The sequence below is a fragment of the Alosa pseudoharengus genome, unplaced genomic scaffold (genome assembly GCF_046254945.1).
Source record: "Alosa pseudoharengus isolate Yale_2024_CS ecotype anadromous, Long Island Sound unplaced genomic scaffold, YU_APseudo_1.1 YU_APseudo_1.1_scf_4, whole genome shotgun sequence".
Taxonomy (NCBI): Eukaryota; Metazoa; Chordata; class Actinopteri; order Clupeiformes; family Clupeidae; genus Alosa; species Alosa pseudoharengus.
In genome coordinates, this window is record NW_027468774.1 from 15,409,208 (window position 1) to 15,432,467 (window position 23,260).

Consider the following 23,260-nt stretch of genomic DNA (forward strand, 5'->3'; position numbering starts at 1 on the left):
ATTTGAGCAGGAGAGAGAATAACAGCGCATGCACGCAGCAACAGAAGTTGTAGGCTAGGCTACTTGTTGCTTTCTTTAATAGGGCTGTCACTTTTTTGTTCGATATTCGAATATGCATTCGAACATGATGTGAAATCCGTAGTCGAACTATAAATAAACTATTCGGTTTTTGGTGCCATGTGTAGTGCATATTTACAGTGTATGATTAGTTTGTTTTTTATTTTATTGTTTGTATTGTTTTATTGTAGTGTGTGCTCTAAACGTATTGTAGCTTTGGCCCATGACCAAATCAAGCCAATAACTACAGTAGTAACCACAACAATGACTGGAGCCAGAGCCCTTTCAGTAGTCACCCTGTTTCGTAAATGGAAGATACAGAATGGCCAGCCTGAGCGGACATTGGGTTCTACACTGTAGATGGTAAAGTAACCGTTAAAGATAGTGTAGTTTGCCGACTCTGCAAAAAAACAGTTTACTTATGCATCCAGGACATCCAATCTTAGCGCTCACCTGTCGAGTTACCATCCAGCGAAGTCAGAGGCACAGTAGACGGCCTGGCATCCAACATCGTTGCATACTTTCCGTAAATCCTCAAATTATGTCCGGGGTCTGCTATTTACCGCGCAAAGCACAGGTATTTATTTGGGGCAGGCAGGCTTGTATTCGATGCAGGCCTTTATTTCAGTAGATATTCGAATATATTCGAATACATTGCTTGATATTTGATATCTGGTCGAATTAGATTTTTCTCAAAAGTGACAGCCCTATACTTGGCTACTAACTACGTAGTAGGCCTAACCTATGCGGAGCGCAGCGATTCCAACGTATTTGAGTCTGGAGAGAGACTGGAGAGACGCTGATTGATTGGCTTGTGAACAGGGCAGCTGCTTTGTCTTGCTCTGATAGGCTACTCTACGGCTAGCAGTAGCCAATCAACAAACGTATTGTGAGTTGTAAGTGGTTCTCTTGAAATGCCTCACAATCTTTGGGCGCACTCACCACATGGCAGCGTCGTTTTTTTTAATTTAATTTCCGGCTCCGTCACCGCTCCCGTTGATTGCTATGCTCTATCCCATCCCTATCACGTTACCAACAGTGAAATTGACTCCCATACCGCGGGAATCCCGCGGGAATACCGTAACCTGGGGATTCCTGAAAAATTGTCACCCTCTATTGTGCAGGTCTATTATTACACCACAAAGTGAATCAATGTGCCATTGTGACAAAGCAACACACTTTCAGCCAACAAAAGATTGTTCCTAATTACTATGGATACAAAAAGACATCACAAGGAAGGGGGGGGGGGGGGTCAGAAGAGAGGCTACATGGGGGCAGGTAGTAGACTGGAGGTCAGAATAGAGGAAGAGGACAATGGTTTCTAAAATAATCAGCCAGCGAGGAGCTTAACCTACATAAGAACCAAAACAAAAAAAAAACAGATGAGTCTCCTCAACAAGACCAATATGTACTCACAAACACACACACGCTTTGGTCATACACACACACACACACACAGACGCACGCACGCACACACACACACACACACACACGCATACACAAATACATTAATAACATTCACTAATCTGACTGCTTCAACATACTGTATGTAATTAAGGCTATGTGTATGTGTGTGTATGTTTGTGTGTGTGTGAATGTGTGTTTTTGTGTGTGTGTGAGCACAATAGCAGCCAACATCTCAATCTCATTATGGAAAGGTTGAAATAGCAGTTCAGTTTTCCTGAGCTATTGAGTCAATGTTGACTGCCCCCAATCACCTACTGTATTTTTAAGATAAGATTAATCTTAAGTAAGATTTTTGTCTTACTCTTTCACACACACACACACACGCACACACACACCCCCCCCACTCATGATCCTCTTAAATGTACAACTCATTTGGGTCACTGATAGAGATTTTGACAGTCACTTCAGGGGAGAGACACAAAATTCTCTTTCTCTTTCTCTCTCTCTCTCACACACACAAATACACATTTAACTACAAGTTAGACTCCGAGTCGAGCTGTTTTCCCTGTCGGTTAGCATCCTAAGTAATTCCTTTGGCATGGCTGGTTTAGAAACACTGCCCCAGGGTCTGAAGCTGCCGCAGCCCCACAAGACAGCCAGCGGCTTCCAACACAACATGTGTCATCTTATGTCATCCTGTTTTTATGAACAACGACTTATAAGCCACACAAACAAACATTAGTCTCATAAACATACACACACGGACACAAACATACATACACAAACAACAGGCAGACACAGACACACACACATTGACATACACAGAAAGAAACAAAGACGCGCACACACACACACATATTCTTTCTCTTTCTCTCTCTCACACACGTACATCACCATGATGTTTTGCATGTTGCCTGTGATGTGATGAGCTCTGCTCACCCTGTTGTCAGGCTGATGTGTGAGGAGGAGGCCCTCTCAACAGTTGCAGTAATCGTTTGGTCATATCTAACAGCTCTCTGTGGTAAGGTCACATTCCTGAGAGCCTGTGGGCTTCAAGACAAAGACCCTGGCAGTGAGCCAACGTGAACATGACTCGGCACAGATGTAAAGACAGAGGAGTCAATCTTCTCCCCGGCCTCACAATTTCATTCGATCACAAAAGGTATCAATATGTTTGATTGCAAGCACTCAGTTTTGAATTGAATTTTCTTTTTAATAAACAGCTTTTTTATATAAATATATCTGCCTCCTTTTTCAAAAAACAAAAAATGTTATATAAAAAAAAGCTTGAGAGAATTAATCATAAATCAAACATATCCATACCACAAGGTGGTATAACCTCTGTAAAGGTCCTATTGCGAGGACTGTGGGTTGTATTTGGTTAATATGACAGCTCAGGAAGTTGAAACAAGTAGGCTACGAGCTTTAAGCTAGGTAGCAGAGCTATATTAAGGCTATTTATTCATTCACTGATGCCATAACTTCACAATCATGTTAAAATGTTAAAATATGATCAAACCAGGCCTAATATGTAACTGTACCTGACTGCACCACAATGGCCAAAGGTTTGAGGACATCTATTGCTGGTGTCTGTAAGCTAAACTTTCATTCACTGTGTACCGTTGAGACTTCAGACATGGACACACACACACACACACACACACACACACACAAACAGACACATACACATACACATACACACACTTACAGTGGCACCTGCTTGGTTTCCACCCACAGCTCATTCCCCCGGCTGCCCTGCTTGTGTACATGTCAACCAAAGCCACCAGGGCTGCCATAACCACGTTCTGGCAGGTTCCGTGACCTTTCTCCGCCTCTAAGGTGATGACAGCCCCCCAAAGACACCCACATCCAAGACAGACAAAGGGCCTGCACCACTCAGTTCCACAGTTAGCATGTATAGTTAGAGTGTGTTCATGATGCAACTTGCGACTTTTGTGTGTGGTTGTATGTGCGAGCCTGTGTGTGTGTGTGTGTGTGTGTGTGCGTGCGTATGTCCGTGCATGTGTGAGTGTTGTTTTTTTTTTTTTAATAAAGGGCAATTAAGGTTAGTAAGACCAAAATCACACTGATCATCTTGATGCTTATTAAAAAGGATAAGTAAGGTGAATAGTAAGGATTACAGAAAATCAAAGTAGGCCTACTTTATTTGTGTAATTGCTTTGACTGGGGTAATTCACAAAGCAGTATAACCTTACGTAGAACTGTCCAAAAAAGACAGTCCACTAAAGAGATGGCATCATGTCATGTTTCAATACATTCATATATTTTGTAATTCATATTAAGTTCATATCTTTTTAATAAATCATAGTCTGTGACCTTACTAATAGCCAAGTAGCCTAAGTATCTAGTAATTTCATATTGATTTAAACTATTTGACTACACTTCTCTTTAATGTCATTACATTGGTGGTCTGTAAGTCCAATTGAATGCCTTCCACTTTAAGGACGTGAGAGTAACCTAATTACATTTCTGAGTGGATTGGAAGGCTTGCATCTCACTGTGTTCAGCTAGTGTAAATAACTTTGGTTACACTTTAGCCTACTTGACAGTGTCGACATAAGAGTGACATGACACTATCATGAATGTGTCAGAAACAAGTCCTAAATGTTTGACATAACGCTTCTGTTATTAAGTGACATTCTGCGTTTTTACATTGTGTTTGTTAAAAATGACTATCAGCCGTGATATCGGTTATCGGTTTTTGAAAAACTCAAATATCGGTATCGGCCTTCAAAATCCCATCTCAGTCGGGCTCTAGCACAGACACACACACACACAAACACACACATAAACCAGTCCCTCCAGGAATTTGCGATGTTGCGATCGCAACAATTAACGCAAATTCAGCAAATCTCTGCGGATTCTGGGCGACCTTGCAATTTTGTCCAAACACGCAACTTTTGCACAAATTTGACCAATCATCGTAGTTTCTCCGTGAAATTGCACCTACCACAACAGAATATTGAGCCAGATGCCACACTCACTCTGCAGACACCAGAGACTGCCCTATAACTTGTTCATTCCTATTTTGATGAAAATAAATAGAAGGCTAACGTTAATGATCTGCTTACTTGCATCTCTCAACCTGGTGTTGCTAACCTAGCCTACTATGAAAGTAAGTTAATTAAGGCCTACTTGGTTTACTGACATTTGATTAGGCTATGCAACCCATTGGCAAACGTTTACATCTGGAGATGTCCTTTTAGCTTGTCTCATGTTTGCTAGCTTGTGGGCTTAGTTTGAGTACCAAAATCATAGAAATTAATAACAGTGTAAGACCATTTACCTCTTCTATGACCCAAGAATGATTTAATTTGAGTTATTTTTCAACATGTATTTTAACCTTTAAACACTGTTCGTTGCTACACCCCTTAATTTACTGTTCGCGGTCAAATTTGACCGGACAGTTTTAACTGCTCTTAAATACCAATACCATGATAAATAGTATTATTTAATAGAACATTATTGTAAACAGACCCTTATTAGAACATTAACATCTACATCACGTGTGTTTGTGTGTGTGGGTGTGTGTGTTTCTGTATGTGCATGAATGTGTGCGAACATTGGTGGTTCACATGCTCAGTGGCAACATGACAACATGAGCTGACAACATTAAGTGTGTGTGTGTGTGTGTGAGAGAGAAAGAGAGAGAGAGAGAGTGGGTGTAAATGTGTGTGTGTGTGTGTGTGTGGGTGTGAGTGTTTCCGTGTGTGTACATGCATGTGTGTGCAAACATTGGTTTTCCTGCACATGTGACAACATGAACTGACAACATGAACTGTGTGTGTGTGTGTGTGTGTGTGTCTGTGTGTGTGTACATGTGTGTGTATGTGTCTGTTTTGTGTGTGGGGTGTGTGTGTTTCTGTGTGTGCGTGCATGCCTGTGTGTGCGAACATTGGTGGTTCACATGCACAAGTGGCAACATGACAACATGAACTGACAACATGAACTGTGTGTGTGTGTGTTATGTATGTGTGTGTGTGTGTGTGTGTGTGTGTGTGTGTGTGTGTGTGTGTGTGTGTGTGTGTGTGTGTGTGTCTGTTTGTTTGTGTGTGTGGGTAGGTGTGTTTCTGTATGTGAATGCCTATGTGTGTGAACATTGGTGGTTCACACATACAAGTGACATTACAACATGAACTGACAACATGTACTGATTGTGTGTGTGTGTGTCTGTGAGTGGGTGTACATGTGTTTGTACTATATGTGTGCATGTGTGTGGGAACATTGGTGGTAAGTTGTAGGAGTGTGTGTAAGGAGATGTCTTTTATCTCCTGGATGAAAATTATACTCTTTCCTATTCATATATGGCGGTCATTTTTGACCGTAAACAAAAAAAATGTTTCTACGTTGAATAAATCACTCAAAATTCAAAGAAAGTAGTCAAAATAAAATCTGTGTTCAATAGCCTTTGTGAAGGATATCATAAGATCTTGAGGCAATCTGATGAAAAATGCCATATTTATGGTACAGGGAATGTGTAAATCGGTAATTTCTGACCGAAACAGTGTTAGAAGGTTAACTAATGACATAGAAGACATCCCAAATTGCATCCGCACAGTGTTGCCAATTTAGCGACTTTGTCGCCATATTTAGCGAGATTTCAGACCCCCCAAGCGACTTTTTTTTTTGTAAAAAGCGACTAGCGACAAATCTAGCTACTTTTTCTGGCGTTCTTGGAGACTTTTTGAGACTCTGATGTGATGGCATGTAACGTCCCTTTTTACTCTTCTGAAGTTCTGAGTAAGCAGTGAGTTCGGCTGTGCTGTGTAAGAGTCTCATGCCTGTTTCGTTTGTGAATTAGCCTACATCGAGTTCGCCCAAAGCGTTGCCCCATGATTATAAAAGTAATGACTGGCCTATGTAGTATCAGCCTATGTTATCCACGGAAGTAGATGTTCTATAGATCTAACATCTCAGACAACGTTATTGGAAGGTGCAGCAACTTCGGGTGAGATTACAACCAGAGTCAACGAGACGACATGATGACAGGGAAACAGGGACACGCTTTCCAGCACCGTTCAACAAAGGAAAGTAGGCTACAACTTCATTCACAAGCAGATAGTTCAAAATCGAGCATAGCCTACAAGTTAGAAAAACCTGAAGCATTCGTTTAGGCTATGTAGCCTCAATGTTGTCAATGCAGGACAGACTGTCGGCTGAGGGAAAAAAAATTCTGTCGGTCTGTCTGAGTGACATTAACTAAATATGCTAAATCCAAAATATAGCCATTTTTGTAAGGTTAAATTGTGTGTAGCCTATGGCAGCGGTCCCCAACCACCGGGCCTAACCGGGCCGTAGCCTACGACAAGAGTTTAAAAAAATGCATGCAAAAATGCATGCATAAACTCAATTTAATTATAATGTCACATTCGCAATAATACCCACTGACGATGGTGGGCCAGATACCTCAAAGAAAAAGAAGGGGTCATTCAATACGAAATATGACGAGTCATTTAAAATATGGTTTCGCAGAGACCGGTGACTCGCATGCACCAAGTCCTTTATGTGTGGTATTTGGCGATAAGTTGTCAAACGAAGCAATCAAAGCTAATTCGACATCTAGTGTCCAAGCATCCTACACTTAAAGACAAACCCCTTGAGTTCTATGAGCGTAAGAAACGCGAGCAAGAAGGACAAAACATTAGTGCGTAAACCAACCACACCGGTGAACGTGACTGCGCTAAAAGCATCATAGTGGCTAGTTGGATTGCTAAATCTAAGAAGCCCTTTACTATTGGGGAAGAGTTAATTCTGCCTGCTGGTAAAGGCATGTGCAATGAACTCCTTGGGGAGGCTGCAGCTAAAAAAATAGCTCAGGTACCGCTTTCTGCAAGCACTGTCCATAGGCGAATTGATGATATGTCAGAGGATATTAAGGCACAGTTGTTAGAGAGGGTGAATGGGTCACCGTGGTACGCTATCCAAGTTGGTTGGTTGCAGCCGGTCACTGGCCAGAGTGTTTGAGTTGCGAGAGCCGCTGCAGAGATTTCTTACAGAAAAAAAGTCACCGTTAGCTGCATATTTTAGTGATGAGGGCTGGGTGTCAAAACTCGCTTACCTGTGTGACATATTCGGGTTGCTTAATGATCTCAACCTGTCACTGCAGGGGAGAATGACGACGGTCTTTAAACTGGCAGATAAAGTCGCTGCATTTAAAGCCAAGCTTGATTTGTGGGTACGACGAGTGGATCGGGGTGTATTTGATATGTTCCAAACAGTAGTGGGGGTTTTGGGAGAGACAGAGGCAGGGCCCTTTCTCTCGCAGCTGGTGCGCGATCACCTTGATACGCTTTCAAATGAGTTTGAGCGTTACTTCCCATCCTCCAAAGATCCACGGCAAACCAATGAGTGGGTCCGCAACCCATTTGTCAATATCCCGAATAGTCCTAACTTGTCAGCATGGGCGTAGATTTAGGGTGGGACGCTAAGGACTTGTCCTAATCAAAATTTTAAGATGACAAAATTGTCCTCACTAATATTTTCGCGAACTCATTTGTACTACTGATCATTCCGACAGCCAGCACGACAATACAAGAAACGTCAGGGTTATCTGACACGCAGGCTACACGCATGGAGAATGCCAATGCACAGGCTACTTTGCAGTGGCAGTCAAGCGAGCAGGTGTGTCAACGACAACGGTAAGTTACCAGGGCTGTCTGCCAATACATACCCCATAAAAGGCCAAAGTAAAACATTTTGATATTCCCTTTGCCCTTCAGCATGTACATGTTTGCCCCTTGTTGTGGTTTGTAGATCAGCTATGCCCCCAAGAAGAAGAAAGGGGACATACAAAGCTTTTTCATTATGCAGAGTCTAAGTAGGCAAACTTACAAACTGGCGACTAGTGACCAGGCTTTAAAATTCGGATTTTAGCATATTGTGTAAAATAACATTAGCTGTTAGGATTACCCAGGATATTGTCACAGCTAAACCTAGCTTCTGTAATCTTTCAACCAAAGTTAGGAGTCATGTTGAATATGGGTGTGCCGTGCGGAGAGTCGCATAGGCTATAGCACAGAAAATAAGTCACTAGGCTGCCAATCTTGCAGTGTATTTGTGAATGTAGCCTGCACAATGCAAAGAAATAAAAGATAAACTAGGTGCATTTCCATAGAAATTAAAAAACATTGCGAGACACCAGATATTTCTTCTATGATCTCATCCCATAAAGCTTTTCTTTGACTTGTTAGTTTTTTGAACATTTATTTTATCTAATGACATAGGCCTAGCAAACATGATTAATTGAATCCACATATCCTTGCACTTGCGAAAACTATTTTTCACTAGCCTAAAACAATGAGGTCGCAAAAACAATATTCAGACTTGACTTGCGACTCCACTCAAAATACTTCAGACTTGGACGCTTCGAGACTCCTGAACAAGCTGTATTTCATGCAATTATTGTTTTTTTTTAAAATCCAAATGTATTCATGTATTTCTATTTTATTGCAACATACAGTATACTTTGGAAAACGCATAACGAGCGGCATGGCCCCTTTGCCATAATGTGCAACGTAACGCATGTGCGCACACTCACAGATAAAAAATGCATTGACCATGGCGACAAGAAGTCCTCCCGGGGTTGTGCCTTTTATCATTACTTTCGGTTACAATAACTTCGTGCACAGAGGAAATAAGCGAACAGCTACATGCAAGGTGTGTGGCAACAACGTCTGATTCCATCTGTCATCTCCAAACGCACCCATATAGGTCAGTCACTTAGGCCTACCATATATCGTCACAGGTGACAAGCTAACCATCGCAAAGTGTTGTGCTAATGCTGGGAACATGCAGGGATGGGAAAAAATACATCAGAATGTATTTCAAAATAAAATACCTAATAGGCCTACCCTCATTTTTAATGTATCAAAATAAAATACTGTATTTTTGTATTTAGAAAATACTCAAAATACTTTTTTCAAGGAAGTATGAAATCACTGCAAAAAAGCTTTTATTATCCCAAACATTGAGCCTATAAACTATACAGTAAAAAACAATACAATTTGACCGAATGCAGCTAATAAGGAAATAGAATTGTTATTTAATTAAACAAGGTGAACTTCTCCCCACTGTGGAATGCAGAAAAGGATGCTACAAGGAAGGAAATTCAAACACACTCAACACATTACCATCTATTGATGTCATTGTGGTTCATTGAGATATCTGACATTTTTTCTGTTAATTGGCTTGGATACAAAAGGACATTGTTGCCTTTGTCGGTGTCCTCATGTGAACTTGCACAGGTAACCTTGCTCATCTTTACTTGCGTACGACTTCACACCAGTGCTTCAGGGCAGCCGTGACCTACTGGTTAGCGCTTCGGACTTGTGACCGGAGGGTTGCCGGTTCGAACCCTGACCAGTAGGCACGGCTGAAGTGCCCTTGAGCAAGGCACCTAACCCCTCACTGCTCCCCGAGCGCCGCTGTTGTTGCAGGCAGCTCACTGCGCCGTGATTAGTGGGTACCTCACTGTGTGTTTACTGTGTGCTGAGTGTGTTTCACTAATTCACAGATTGGGATAAATGCAGAGACCAAATTTCCCTCACGGGATCAAAAGAGTATTTATACTTCAGACCAGAGCTGATGCTTCAGCAAAGGCCGTCACTGAAAAGCTGTGAATGTCGTTGAACACAGCTGTTCTCACATTAGCTAATTGCGATAAACATTAACCATTGTTGCCTAATTACCAATTATTCATTACACTTGTGTGTATTATCTACTTTTTTTAGTGTTTTTCACATTTAGTATTTTGCAGTATTTTTAAAATACAAAAATACACACCAATAAAGTATTTTGATACAAAATACAGAGCGATTTCCTTCAACCCAATAAAATACAAATGACAAAATACTATTTTGTATTTGAAATACATATTACATGTTTTAGAAATACTACCCATCCCTGAGAACAGGCAGATTACATCTTTATAGTTGGCCATATGATGACATACTTAGGTTAATACTGTATTTCACCAGTTAGGGTACCAAAATTGCCAGCAGCGGCACTGTGTATCTTGACATGTCTATGTTTTGGGTTGCAATATACAGGTAGTGGGCTCTCTGTTAATTTTAATGAGTAGGCCTAAGCCTAAAGTTACAGCATTTCTATCACAATTGACCAGACTTTGGCCTTTGGTCTGCTTTTAACAAAATTCTGGCTATGATTGTTCCTTGTATTGCATCATGAGCCATCACTGTGCCTATTGCATTCTACTGTTGTTAGCCTTAAGCCTAGCTCAGTCATTATGTTATACCACATCGCCCTCCATTAGAAGTGCAATGAGCTGCATTGAGCATAATAAACTGCATTTAGAATTCCAAATTCATATTTCTAGATATTTTGGTGAAAGTAACTCAAAAGTAATACAATAGTAGTGTAATGCCTTACAATTCAGATACATATTATAATGTAACAAATTACTTTGAAATGACAGTAATGAGTAATACATAATACATTAAGATTTTGAAGTAAGTTGCCCAACACTGATGACAACCATCACTTTCTATGTATGTTTGTGTTTGTGTGTGTGTGTGTGTGTGTGTGTGTGGAGGGTCAATCAAATTCTATGATTGCCACTGATGTGAATGATCTCACAAATCACTCAAACCAAATCAAGTTTTAAAAAATCACAAAAGTATCGAAATTGAGATTCTTCACTTAGTATTGGTATTGAAACAATAATGTTGGTATTGTGACAAATACCAAACCTACGCCCTTGCTTGTCAGCACAGGAGGAAGAGCAGTTGATCGAAATTGCAAATGACGGTGGTCTTAAGAGTGTGTAGGCTATGAGGAAACCTCTCTGGCGGGTTTTTGGATGAAACCAAAGCAGAATATCCCGAGATGGAACATGGATGGAACCTTCTTGTTGCAGGGAAACAAGCACAGGGCTCCCACTGATTATTCGTAATGCACGTTTAGTTCCCATGTTTTGTTCCCATATTTTGTTAAGCATGTTCACACTTGATAGATGTAGCTTCAAGTTGTTCAATTTTCATAGTTCACGTTTTTCAAATTTTTAAGAGTTTGTTACCTTCACTGTTCATACATAACTGGAGTTAGTTCTTTTCAAGTAATGCATGCACAACACGGAACATGGAACCCCCGAACACCCCCCCCCCCCCCCACCGGTCCGTGAAAAAAAAAATGGGAATCAAACCGGTCCATGGTACATAAAAGGTTGGGGACCCCTGGCCTATGGTGAAGTTATAATCAGACTTCAAGCTGTGCAAAGCAAATGCAGCAGTTGGGAATAGGTTGGAAATTACTGATTTTCAGTCACTTAGCCTATGGCTCATTCTGGTGTATACTATGACAAGATGTACAGAAGTGTAAAGTGTATCAATTAGGCCTAGCCTAATATACAAGTATATTAAATTAAATATATTTATTAAATATGTTTATTGAAGGAAACGTTTATACAGGGAATATACAGGATAACAATACAAGAGTTTTCCCTCAGGGTTTTCTGACAGAATTTTAGCAACAAAACAACAAAAACCTACAAAGCCTATCCACCCCTCAAACAAAACAAAAAGAAAGAAAAAAGAAGAAAGAGCCAGCCAGCCAGAAAAAAGTAATAATGACAGTCAACATAGTGCCCAAGAGATATTCAGGAAAAAGAAAGATAGAAAGCTGCACACTCAAGTGCTAGGGGTGTCACCCTGGGCATTATTGGTTTCACACGCTTCTGACCATTTGTCCAGCAGAGGCTGCCATATTCTTTGGAAGATCCTTTCTTTGTTCGACATCTTATAGCGAAGTCTTTCCATGTGAAGTACATTGCCTAACTCTAAGCCACTGCTGGAAAAGAGGGCTGGTCTCTGACTTCACCTGTTGCAAAATGAGGCGCCTGGCCAACAGAGTACATAGAGACATGGCTTGCCCCTTGTGATGTTGGGATTAAAAACAACTGAACCAAAGATGGCAAGGAGAGGGTCAGGTGCAATATTTTTGTGAAGTGCCTTCGAAATGTAGTCGAATATAAGAGACCAGAAAAGAGTTAACTTAGAACAATACCAAAAATGATGTGTAAGAGTCCCTGTTTGTTGTTTACACTTATTACATAAAGGGGAAATGTTAGGGTATATGGCATGGAGCCTGGCTTTAGAGTAATGAAGCCTGTGGACTACTTTAAACTGTATTAAGGAATGTCTGGAGTTTATAGAGGTGCTATGAATTCTATCCAGAAATTGAATTCCCTCCCAAACCGTTACTGAAATCTCCATATTAAGTTCCTGCTCCCAATCATTCTTCAACTTATCAGTGGACACTCCTTCATGGGCCAATAGGATACCATAACAGGGAGGAAACTGTGCCTCTGCTCCCTGGTATAAGACGTCTAAGACTGTCAAATGTGTTGTGTTTGGGCATGTGTTCGTATTGTGGTATATGAGTCCTGATATACTGTAATGCCTGATCTGGAGGAACCTGAATAAGTGTGTGGACGGTAAGTCATAGGTCTGTTGGAGATTTTGAAATGACATTAGGTTTCCTTCAAGGTACAGGTCCTGTATGAACAAAATATTTTTGGCTTTCCAGATGGAAAAGGCTGGATCCATCAAAGTGGGGGGGGGGGGAAAGCATGATTGTGACAGATTGGACTGTCTATGTAGACTAAGGGCAAACAAGAAAAGATTGAATTTGTTTCCAAATTCTTAAGGAGTGAAGTATAATTGGATTTTTTATATAGAGAGGTGTCTTTATTTTGCAGGGTTATTAAGGAGTGCTGGGAGGGAGGTGGCACCAAATGTAGATATTTCTATCTGAAGCCAAGAGGGCACATCTACTTGATTGTAGTGGGCTGTCGGGAAACCTTTACGCCAGTGAAGTATTGCATTTAAATTGGCGGCCCAGTAGTAAAGCTTAGTGAGGTAAACCAAAGCCTCCCTCCGCTCTACTCTTAAACAGGTATTTTTTGGATATTCTGGGTAACTTATTGTTCCATTATTGTTGGATATTCTGTTTCAATTGTTGTATTTTGGATTCCCAGTTACTGTTGAGGAGTTTTCCATGCTCCCGCGTCGCAATGATACCCAAAGTTTTGAATTGGTCTCTTGCTAATTTAAATGGAGCGGTGCCCAGAAAGTTTAAGTCCACTCCATCAGATATGGGCATTAGCTCGCTCTTTCCCCAATTGATCTTATAGCCAGAAAAACTGCCAAAGGTTTCAATAGTCTGCAATAATGGTGGGATGGATGTTTTGGGGTGTGACAGGAATAGTGTGATGTCATCTGCAAAAAGGGATATCTTATTCTCTATGCCATGAAGTTTGATTGGGGCTATCTCCTGGTTCAATCTAATTTGACTGGCTAGGGCTTCAATGGCTAGGTTGAATAGATAGGGTGAACACGAACAACGCGGACGCCCCTGTGAAGACGGAATAGTTGGGAGAGGTCACCATTAGTAAGTATTGAGGCTTGGGGGTGAGCATAGATCATTTCTATCCATTTAATAAAGTCTGGACCAAGGCCAAAGTATTTCAGGGAAGTCAGCATGTAACTCCATTCAATATAATCAAAAGCCTTTTCGGCATCTATTGCAATTACCACTGATTCCTCCTTTTGTTTATGGTATATAATGTTGAATAGACGACGTAGGTTGAAATATATATGTCTACCTGGGACAAATCCGGTCTGGTCAGGGTGTATCAAACTGGCTATGTATTTACAGAGTCTGTTGGCCAACACTTTGCTGAGTATTTTTGTTTCCATCTGGAGGAGAGATATGGGACGATATGATGGCATTTCCAAAGGATCCCTGTCCTTTTTAAGGATCAGAGCAATGTTTGCACTGTACAGTGAGGGAGGTAGTTCTGTGGTCTCCTTAGAATGAGTGAACATGCGCAGTAACAGATTAGATGAGTATCTCTTGTAGAATTCAATGATGAACCCATCGGGGCCGGGGGCTTTATTATTAGGAAATTGAGAAATAGCAGTTTGGATCTCCTCCAGGGTTATGGCAGCATCCATCGCTTTGGCCGCTGCTTCGTCTAATGTGGGGAGTTGGCTATTGTCTAGGAAGTCGTTCATTTTCTGAGAATCAGTAGCATTGACTTTAGACTGGTACATGTCCTCATAAAATGAAGCAAATGCCTTGTTTATCTTGATTGGATCTGTTGTGACGTAACCTTGATGGTCTCTTATTTTATGAATAGCGCATGTAGCCTGGGCGTGTCGCAACTGCCTTGCAAGGAGTCTGTGGGGCTTGTCTCCCAGCTCAAAGTAATTTTGTCGTGTTTTTACAAGTAATTGGCCAACTCTTTGCGAAAGGATAGTGTTATATTCATATTTTAAGTTGGTAATTGTTTCAAGAGTGGCATCATTGGGGTTATTTTTATATACATCTTCTTGAAGAGAAGCTCTTGGAAACATAGGCTATGACATGTCCCCTGATGACAGCCTTCAGCGTTTCCCACAGAGTGGAGTCGTTGACATTGCCTGTATCATTGTCTGTGATGAAGTGAGAAATCTTTTCTGGTAGGATGGTAGTGAACTGCTTATCTGAAAGGAGCGTGGGGTCAAGGCCAGGGGCGATTCTAGACCTAGAGCTTTGCTGGGGCACAGGCCCCCAATTCCCAATTAAAAAAAAAAAAAAATGTGCGCGCAATATGAAATAAATGGCTAGCCTCCATACTCTGAATAGTTTTACGTCTAGCCCCATCATGTCCTCATCCGTTTCTTGCCTGTCTCTCTCCTCCTCCTCCTCCTCCCCCTGCCTGGACTGTCCAGCCTGTGCTCTTTCTCCCTTCTCTTCTCCTTCTCTTTGACCTTCTCCTCCTCCTCCAGCACTCTCTCCCTCAATTGTTGTAGCAGCCACTATCCAGCAACATCCAAACACATAGGCATAAGTAGGCAGGCACTGCATGACTTTAATAGGCTTTCCTGCTAACACAAGGGAAGCTTATTTTTAGTCAAAATTGAGATATACTCCCCTACCAGGTAAGGGTCCTACAGTCATGATCCTGGCAATACTGCAGTTCTTTGTAGCTTAAATCGCCTACTAAAACCTTCATACTGACTTTTGGTGATAATTTGCAAATACCCTAATCTACACAGAATCAGAGTCTGGTATGGTATGTTACTGAGTCCACTAATGCTAACAGTTTAGAGTCCATTAAGAAATAGTCAATGCGTGAGTATGACTTATGCACTGGAGAGAAGAAGGAATAGTCCCTCACAGTTGGATGCCTCAGCCTCCATATATCAACTAGATTGAGGTTCTCAACCAAAGTGTTTAGGCCAATACAGGAGTTTGATTTTTGGAGGGAGTTGGAAAACTGTTTATCTAGAAGAGGGTCTACCACGCAGTTGAAGTCTCCCCCAATTACAATGTTAGTACTGGATATGTCTGGAATCAAGTTAAAAACCTTCTGAAAAAAATCAGGGTTGTCAAAATTAGGTGCATACAGGTTGACAAGTGTTATAGGGACAGAGTTTAGGGTTCCAGCCACTATTACAAACCTACCGTTGGGATCAGAAATGGTAGTGGATTGAATAAAAGGGACATTTTTCCTAATTAGAATCGCCACCCCCTTGCTTTAGTTGTGAAATGTTCTTTATATAGTTGGTCTACCCAGCTGACCTTAAGTTTCCCTTTAGCGGTGTGCTTTGTGTGTGTTTCCTGAAGAAACATTATATCTGCAGAGAGGGACTTAAAATGTGCAAATACTTTAGCACGTTTCACAATATGACCAAGGCCCCTCACATTCCAACTAACCAACTTATAACCCCTAGCTTGCACCTGAGTTGCAGAAATGTTATGTGCTATTTTCTAAGTATATAAAGTAAAGTAAACATGCACTGTCACAGAGGAAGCAAAAGTAACATATATTAGCTGGCAAAGAAAAAGAAAACCCAAACAATAACCCACCCCCCATCCCATCCCTAGCCAGGAGTCAGACCGCTTGTTCAACACGTCGGGGCTGTAGTCCTCAAAGATGTGAATGGGATCGCCGCGATACAGGAGTCTGCCCCTCATCTTGCAGGATTCGCGAATCACCAGGTCTCGAGTTTGGAACTTGTGAAAGCAGACGACTGATCAAGGTTTCTCGCCCGGGCTTGGCTTGGAGGTGAGGGCACGATGGGCACGATCTAATTCTGGTGTTGAAGTAAGAACTTGTTCCCCCAAAACTTCCACCAAGAGGGCGGCGAAGAACTCTGTGGGACGGGAGCCCTCGATAGACTCAGGTAGGCCGATAATACGTATGTTATTCCTCCTGTTTCGTCCCTCCAAGTCCAAGACCTTAGCTTGTAACTTAGCATTCTCATTGGCTAGCACTGAGCAGCTAGTCTCCAAAGCCCCAATACTCTCGCTGACTGCATTGGCATTAGACTCGAGGGAAAGCACCCGTCTTTCCTGGTCCTCTACCTTCGATTGAATTGTGTCCAATTTTGACTCGAGGGTTGAGAACGCAGATTTGAAGTCGGTCGAAAGGGCTGCTCTGTGCTCCTCAAGCATGGCAGCTATGGCCTCCATATCCACGCGGCCAGCAGCTGTGTCATCCTTGGCAGCAATTTTGTCTTTTTTCGTACCTCTGCTGGGTCTTGTGGCCATCTTCTCATTGAGGTCGATCAGTAGGGGGTTAACAGTTGTTGGTGTTTATTTGCCGGTGTGAATAAAAAGGAGCTGAGAACTATAATTTATATAGTAGGTGGGAGCGTGAAGTAAGTGTGACTACTCCATGCTTGCGCAGACCGGAACTCTAAATTAAATATATTTAAATTAGGCTCTTAAAGTTGCCTATTTCAGTAGGCCTAGGATAACTTTTGGAGCTGGCTTTAGCTACTTTCCATTTGAAATAGTTGGCAACACTGCATCCACATATCGTAATGCACTATGCAAAAAGTTGGTTACACTTTACTTGACAGTGTCGACATGAAAAGTGACATGACACAGTCATGAACGTGTCATAAACAAGTCATAGACATAACGCTTCTGTTATTAAGTGACATTCGGTTTTTGTCATAACAAGTTAGGGTTAGGATTAGGTTTAGGGTTAGGTTTAGAGTTAGGGTTAGGGTTAAGATTAGGATTAGGGTTAGAGGTTAGGGTAGGATGAGGGTTAGGTTTCATGTGTCATGACAGTTCCATGTCACTCTTATGTCGATACCGTCAAGTAAAGTGTTACCGATTTTTTAGTGGTCTTAATACAACATTTTACAAAGCACTGACAGGGCTACCAAGGACTGTGAGTGAGTCAACCTCGTACACCTATTCCTATATCAAATTCAAGCACTTTTCAAGCACTTTCAAGGTCAATTTTCAAGCTTTTCCAGCACTTTACAGCGGTGGCAAATTACATACTATACGAATATACTAACTCAAAATTATTTTTACTTTTTTATCATTTAGAGATGGTTTTAACAGACAAAATTGTGTTTCTTAATAGCAGGAAAAGAAATTAAAGGAAAACTTCAAAAATGTGTCACCTGTCTGGAAGTAGACTTTGCTTGCTATCTAACTTGCTTGCTATCTAACTGGCTGAGTCAATATACCAAAAAAAAAAAACATTAAATAAATAAATAAAATAAAATAAGAAAATAATCACTCAACAAATAACTATTCTTTGCTGAATATGTGAACTCAAACTAATGTTAAGGCTCGCTCTTTCATGACAGTCAAGACTGATTATGTCTCTTTCTTGCCTACAACGGCATGCAGACAGGCCTACATCTGTTATCATGAGCTACCAACCAGTAGGCTAGCAATGCAGAGATGTGACGTTGGGTGATGTGAAGATGACTGACTTGTCATATAATTGGATAAATTTAACTTCTTGCCAAACGGCACGATATGCACATATGCATGGTGCTTTAATGTCCTTTCCACTTGTAGAGCCTATAAGCATTAAACCACAAAACTAAGCTGAAGTTTGAGACATGACCAAGGCCGTAGCCAGGATTCAAATAATTCAAATGCCCCCCGCGAAATACTATGGGGGTCCGGGGGCATGCCCCCAAGGAAGAAAAATGTGAAAAATAATCCATTAAATGATGACTTATGGTGAATATTGCGGATACTTATAGATTCATTGACATAAATATAATTTATACATTATAGCATAAATCACACTTAGAAATACAGCCTATTAAGCATATGGTACATTTATAAAAGAGCAAAGTAACCTATATATGCCTATGAAAGACTTAACCATAGGGCTGTAATGTAAAGGCTATCATGATCATTTATAACATGTTTTGTCTATAACTTAAACCAACACACTTTTCCACAATATTCTACTTTTTTAGATGCATCTGTGTATTTCAAGAGCCTTTTCTCCAATTGGTTTTGAGGATATTTATACTGATCTCTGCTCCATCTTTAATTAGGAATGCTCTGCTTCTCTTCATCAGAGTAGTGAATGTTGCATTTATAAATTGCAGTGTCATAGGCTGCAGAGCTTGTACCTTCTGACACAGTTAGTGTCACATATTGACTCACACTCACTTGTGAGGGCCCTTTGCCTATTATTTCCCTCTCTTCTCCTAGCTCTTTCTCCTCATTTCCACCTTTCTGCTTGATTTCCCTTCTCCTGTCCCCTGTGTAAATAACTGACCAATAATCAATATCATGCTTAGATAATATCCATATAAATATCTACCATTATCTATCTATATGCTATTGGTCCATACTCTGATATCTAATTTTCAGTGCAGGTTAGCTAGCTGCAACTCCACTGAATTTCAGCATAACATTTTGAGTAGGCCTTGAAGTCAGCCTTTGTTCAGGTCTGACGATTATTTATTTTGGACAATGGATTTGTGGGTATTGAAGTTTATTTGAGCTGCGTGAGACACTGTGTTGCGTCCGTTAGTTAGGACATAGCTCCGCGATGGCAGAGTCAACTCTACTTTCGTTTTGACATGTCAGAGGTATGTTGCGTGCGTGACGGTGCGTTGATGCAAGGATAATTGTCTTGTCGGCTATTGTTAGTTAATAAATAAAACGAAATTTGAAGAAAGAAAGGTGACCTCTATGGTAGATAGGCCTACGGCCATAGACATGACTGGTGCGGTTTTGCATTCACATACCATAAAGTTTCGTCTCCCTCTTCAACCTAACTTTCTCCTTGTTTTCCAATTATTGGAGATAAGTAGCCTATTCAATAATATGTTAGCTTTAATGGCGACCTAGCTAGCAATGCATCTGTATGACCCTACATGATTTCTGTTCAACAGTCCGAACTAGCTATTTTCTAACCAACGCTCATTAAAACGGCAACCTCACTTCATGTTGATGGTCATCTCCGACTGTGTGCAGGGGGCGTTGTCACGCATGAAAACAGACTGGCAGATCCATAGACTGGGCAGATCAGTCACACACGCAGAGGCGCAAGCGAGGACCATGGCGGAGAAGTTTTAATTTTAAACTCTCCGACTTTCTGCATTTATAGGCTAAACTAGCTATTCCGTCAGATATCTGTGGCAAAAGAAATACACTTACAATTTTAAGCATTTTCAAGCACTTTATCCGAAATGCAAGCACTTTTCAAACCTTAAAAACGCAACATTAAAATTCAAGCATTTTCAAGGATTTCAAGCACCCGTACGAACCCTGGTGTGTGTGTGTGCGCATGCCTGTGTGTATGCGTGCATGTGTGTGTGCACATGTGTGTTTGTTTATATGTGTGTGTGTGAGACCATAATAGGCTGATGTACAGTCACTAAATGTACACATAAATTAATTTATTGTATGCCCCTTAATGGATGAAATTCCATGAGGTTAATCATACACATGAAATTTGGTAAGTTTAGATAATCTCAACTGAAGATAGGGGCCATTAAAGGAGTATAATATTGCATTTTCATTTTTTACCGAGGGGGGGAGGGGGCCAAATCACAAATGAGTGGGTATGGGCTAGGTTGATGCGGACCCTTGAGACCAACATACCATAAACATCTTGTCATCCTCGGTGCCACGGCTCAGGTACCGGTAGTTATTTAGGAAAAACTATTTTTGGGGTTTCGGGGGGCACCCAGCGCGGGAGAGGGGAAGTGCCCCCCAGGGACCAAACAACATTTTTTCGTAAAATTCTAGTGGGGCAACATCCCCACCAAGTTTTATATACCCTGGTTTCGTTGTCCTGGGAATCATTCACCAAAAAATCAGGAAGTATATGACGAGAAAAAAAATAATAATAACAAAAAGAACAGTTTGCACAAATAAAAGTCAGTTTGCACAAATAAAAACACGTTCAAGCATTGAGTGCTCCGGTCCTGCTCCTTGGCTCTTGTTAGACCTTGGATCTCCCTTTTTGATTTCTGCGTCCTGTTCTGTGAGCACCAACCAGGCTGAAGCGCAAGTGACCCCCTTCTACCAATAACAAAAAGAACTTTGACAATCCCGACATGACTGCTACGCTACACACAAACACCACCCACACACACGCATGCACACAAGCATGCATGCACATTTGCACACATACATGTGCGACACACAGATCTTAAAGGTCAGCTCTGAGACTAGTGCACATCTCTCTACACAGGGACTCCCTCCACTGTAAAAAAAACTTGCAAAGGTCACTCAGGTACCGCTCACTGCCTCGAGCTTCATTTCCACAATGCACCACCGCTAACTTCTCACTCAGGACATCCAATAACTTTTCTGCGGATGCCAATAAACCCTGGAGCCGACTGGCTCCTAATCTGGATCTTGTCTGTTAAGAAGTAATGAGTGACCCTGTGCAAAGCATCAGACCGCTGATGGGATCCTGTGGCTGTTTTTGTCAGCCTTGACTAGGGCTGGGCGATATGGCTGAAAACTGTATCACGATATAAGTGTTTCATATCAGTCGATATCGATAATTATTGATTTTTTAAAATATATTTCAGATAAGGACCAGAAGAAAAAAAAAGTTCAATTTAAACACTTTTATTTTAAACTTAACCTTCCTCTGATTTTAATCACCTTAGTTATCAATCAAAGCAAACAGGGAAAAAAAATGTCAACACAATCATGAAAAACACGTCTGAATGAAAAGCAGCACTGGTTGAAGCCTGGAAATATTGTAAACGAAGTAGCTTAATTTGCTAGTTTATCATAGTCTGGTTAGACTGTTCAGTTTCCCCACGTGTGTTTAAGTTTCAAATGAATACTTTTTCTCCTTGGGATAGGCCCGTTTGAGTCTTGGAAAATACTTGGATTGAGATGATTAGAACTTAGCAGTCAATTTGAATGCAACAGTTTTGAACAAATAGCAATTTAGTCTTGCACGATTGTGAATGTTTGGACATGCTGAGGAGGGATGCGCCTGTTGAGAGGGAGAGAGAGAGAGAGAAAGAGAGAGAGTGCACAGGGCAAGGACTCATTGAGAGTCTGTGTTGAGGTAGGCCTACTTCTATCACCTACTCTGGTAGAGTTGCACATACTAGCTACAATGCAAGATATATTTAGCCTATTTATTTATGGACAACGTAAGGCGGGATATGTGTGTTGCTTTTAATTATCGAATGTTCTATATAACATATTTTTTATTGATATCGATTACATGTTTATTGCGATACATATCGCTATCGTTTTATCGCCCAGCCCTAGCCTTGACGCAACAGTAAACAAAGTGGACCTTATCACTGTCTCACAATGACTGTGGGTCACTGCTCTCCTCTGTAATGTCTCAGTGATGGGGCGGAAGTTAAATGTCATGGTTCAAACACCTCTAACCCTTTGTAATCCAGTAGACTTACAACTTAAACACTTTTTCCCCTTTTATCATGTCTCTTTGGTGGACTTTAGAATATAAGTTATTGATCTGAATATGTGTGGATTTTGACACTGCAGTTTTTGCCCATACTCTTTTCAGAATAGAAGCCTCCGTGATAATCTCTCAGGGGATGCTGGATTTTCAATGGAACAGGTAGCAGCAGGTTGTTTCTACATCCCTGATAATGACCATATGTTCTCATTACACACAGAGCAAGGACACAGAAGCACAGACCGGACCTGAAGACAGAGGCCGGAACAGAAACTGTTCCTAGCCCATTCATATAATCTAGCTTTCTTGCTTGTGAATGAAAAGATAGGCCTATAGTTTCATGCCTTATTCTCAGTGAGAAAAGAGCAAAGACCGGCAACATTTTTAAAAGCAGAATCCATTTAGTGCCTTCAAAACACAAACACATATGGAAACACTGTATACAACATAAAGAAATTCAATAGCATACCTCTAAAATGACACTGCTGTTCTAGATATTGCCTGTAAGTCATTCAGGCTATGAGAGTTTAGTGTAGTCCTACAAACTTTTTTATACTGCATAGCTTGGTGTCCGCATGGTTCCCAAAACTGTTCTACCTTACTACTGATTTAACCTTGAAGATTCACCATTGGCTCCCTTTTAAAACATCCTTAGTCCTTATCTATATTTTCCTAATGTTTCCTTATTAAAGCAGGCCTGCTGGTATTTTTCCACTCATTGACTGCCCATGGGAATAACGTTGTTCTAGGAAAGCACCTGTGCACACAGGACTGTCTCCAGAACGGAACTGTCTGTAATCACAAACTATGAGTCTTCAGTTGCTTCCTATGAAACACTGCCCAATTAAACATATTTGTTATTCTTTGATTTCATAATAAACTTTCAACAGAAACATCCTTAGAAATTAACACAATCTATTGTTACTTTTGTGGAATTGGCTAAAGCATGACTGGCTATCACACTGGATCGGTGGTGGTGGATCCATTCATGGGTTGTGAATTTATAAATGCTACTGACTGCACAGTCCTGTGTGAATGTGAGCATCACACAGAAATGGGTTAGAACAGTGACTGAGTGTAAGT

At 41.0% G+C, this 23,260-nt stretch overlaps 1 protein-coding gene across 2 annotated transcripts in view; it reads right to left on the minus strand.

The window, feature by feature from the left end:
- Window positions 1-23,260, minus strand: part of stat5a (signal transducer and activator of transcription 5a) — a 124,725-nt gene that overhangs the window by 69,263 nt on the left and 32,202 nt on the right. The window lies entirely within an intron of this gene.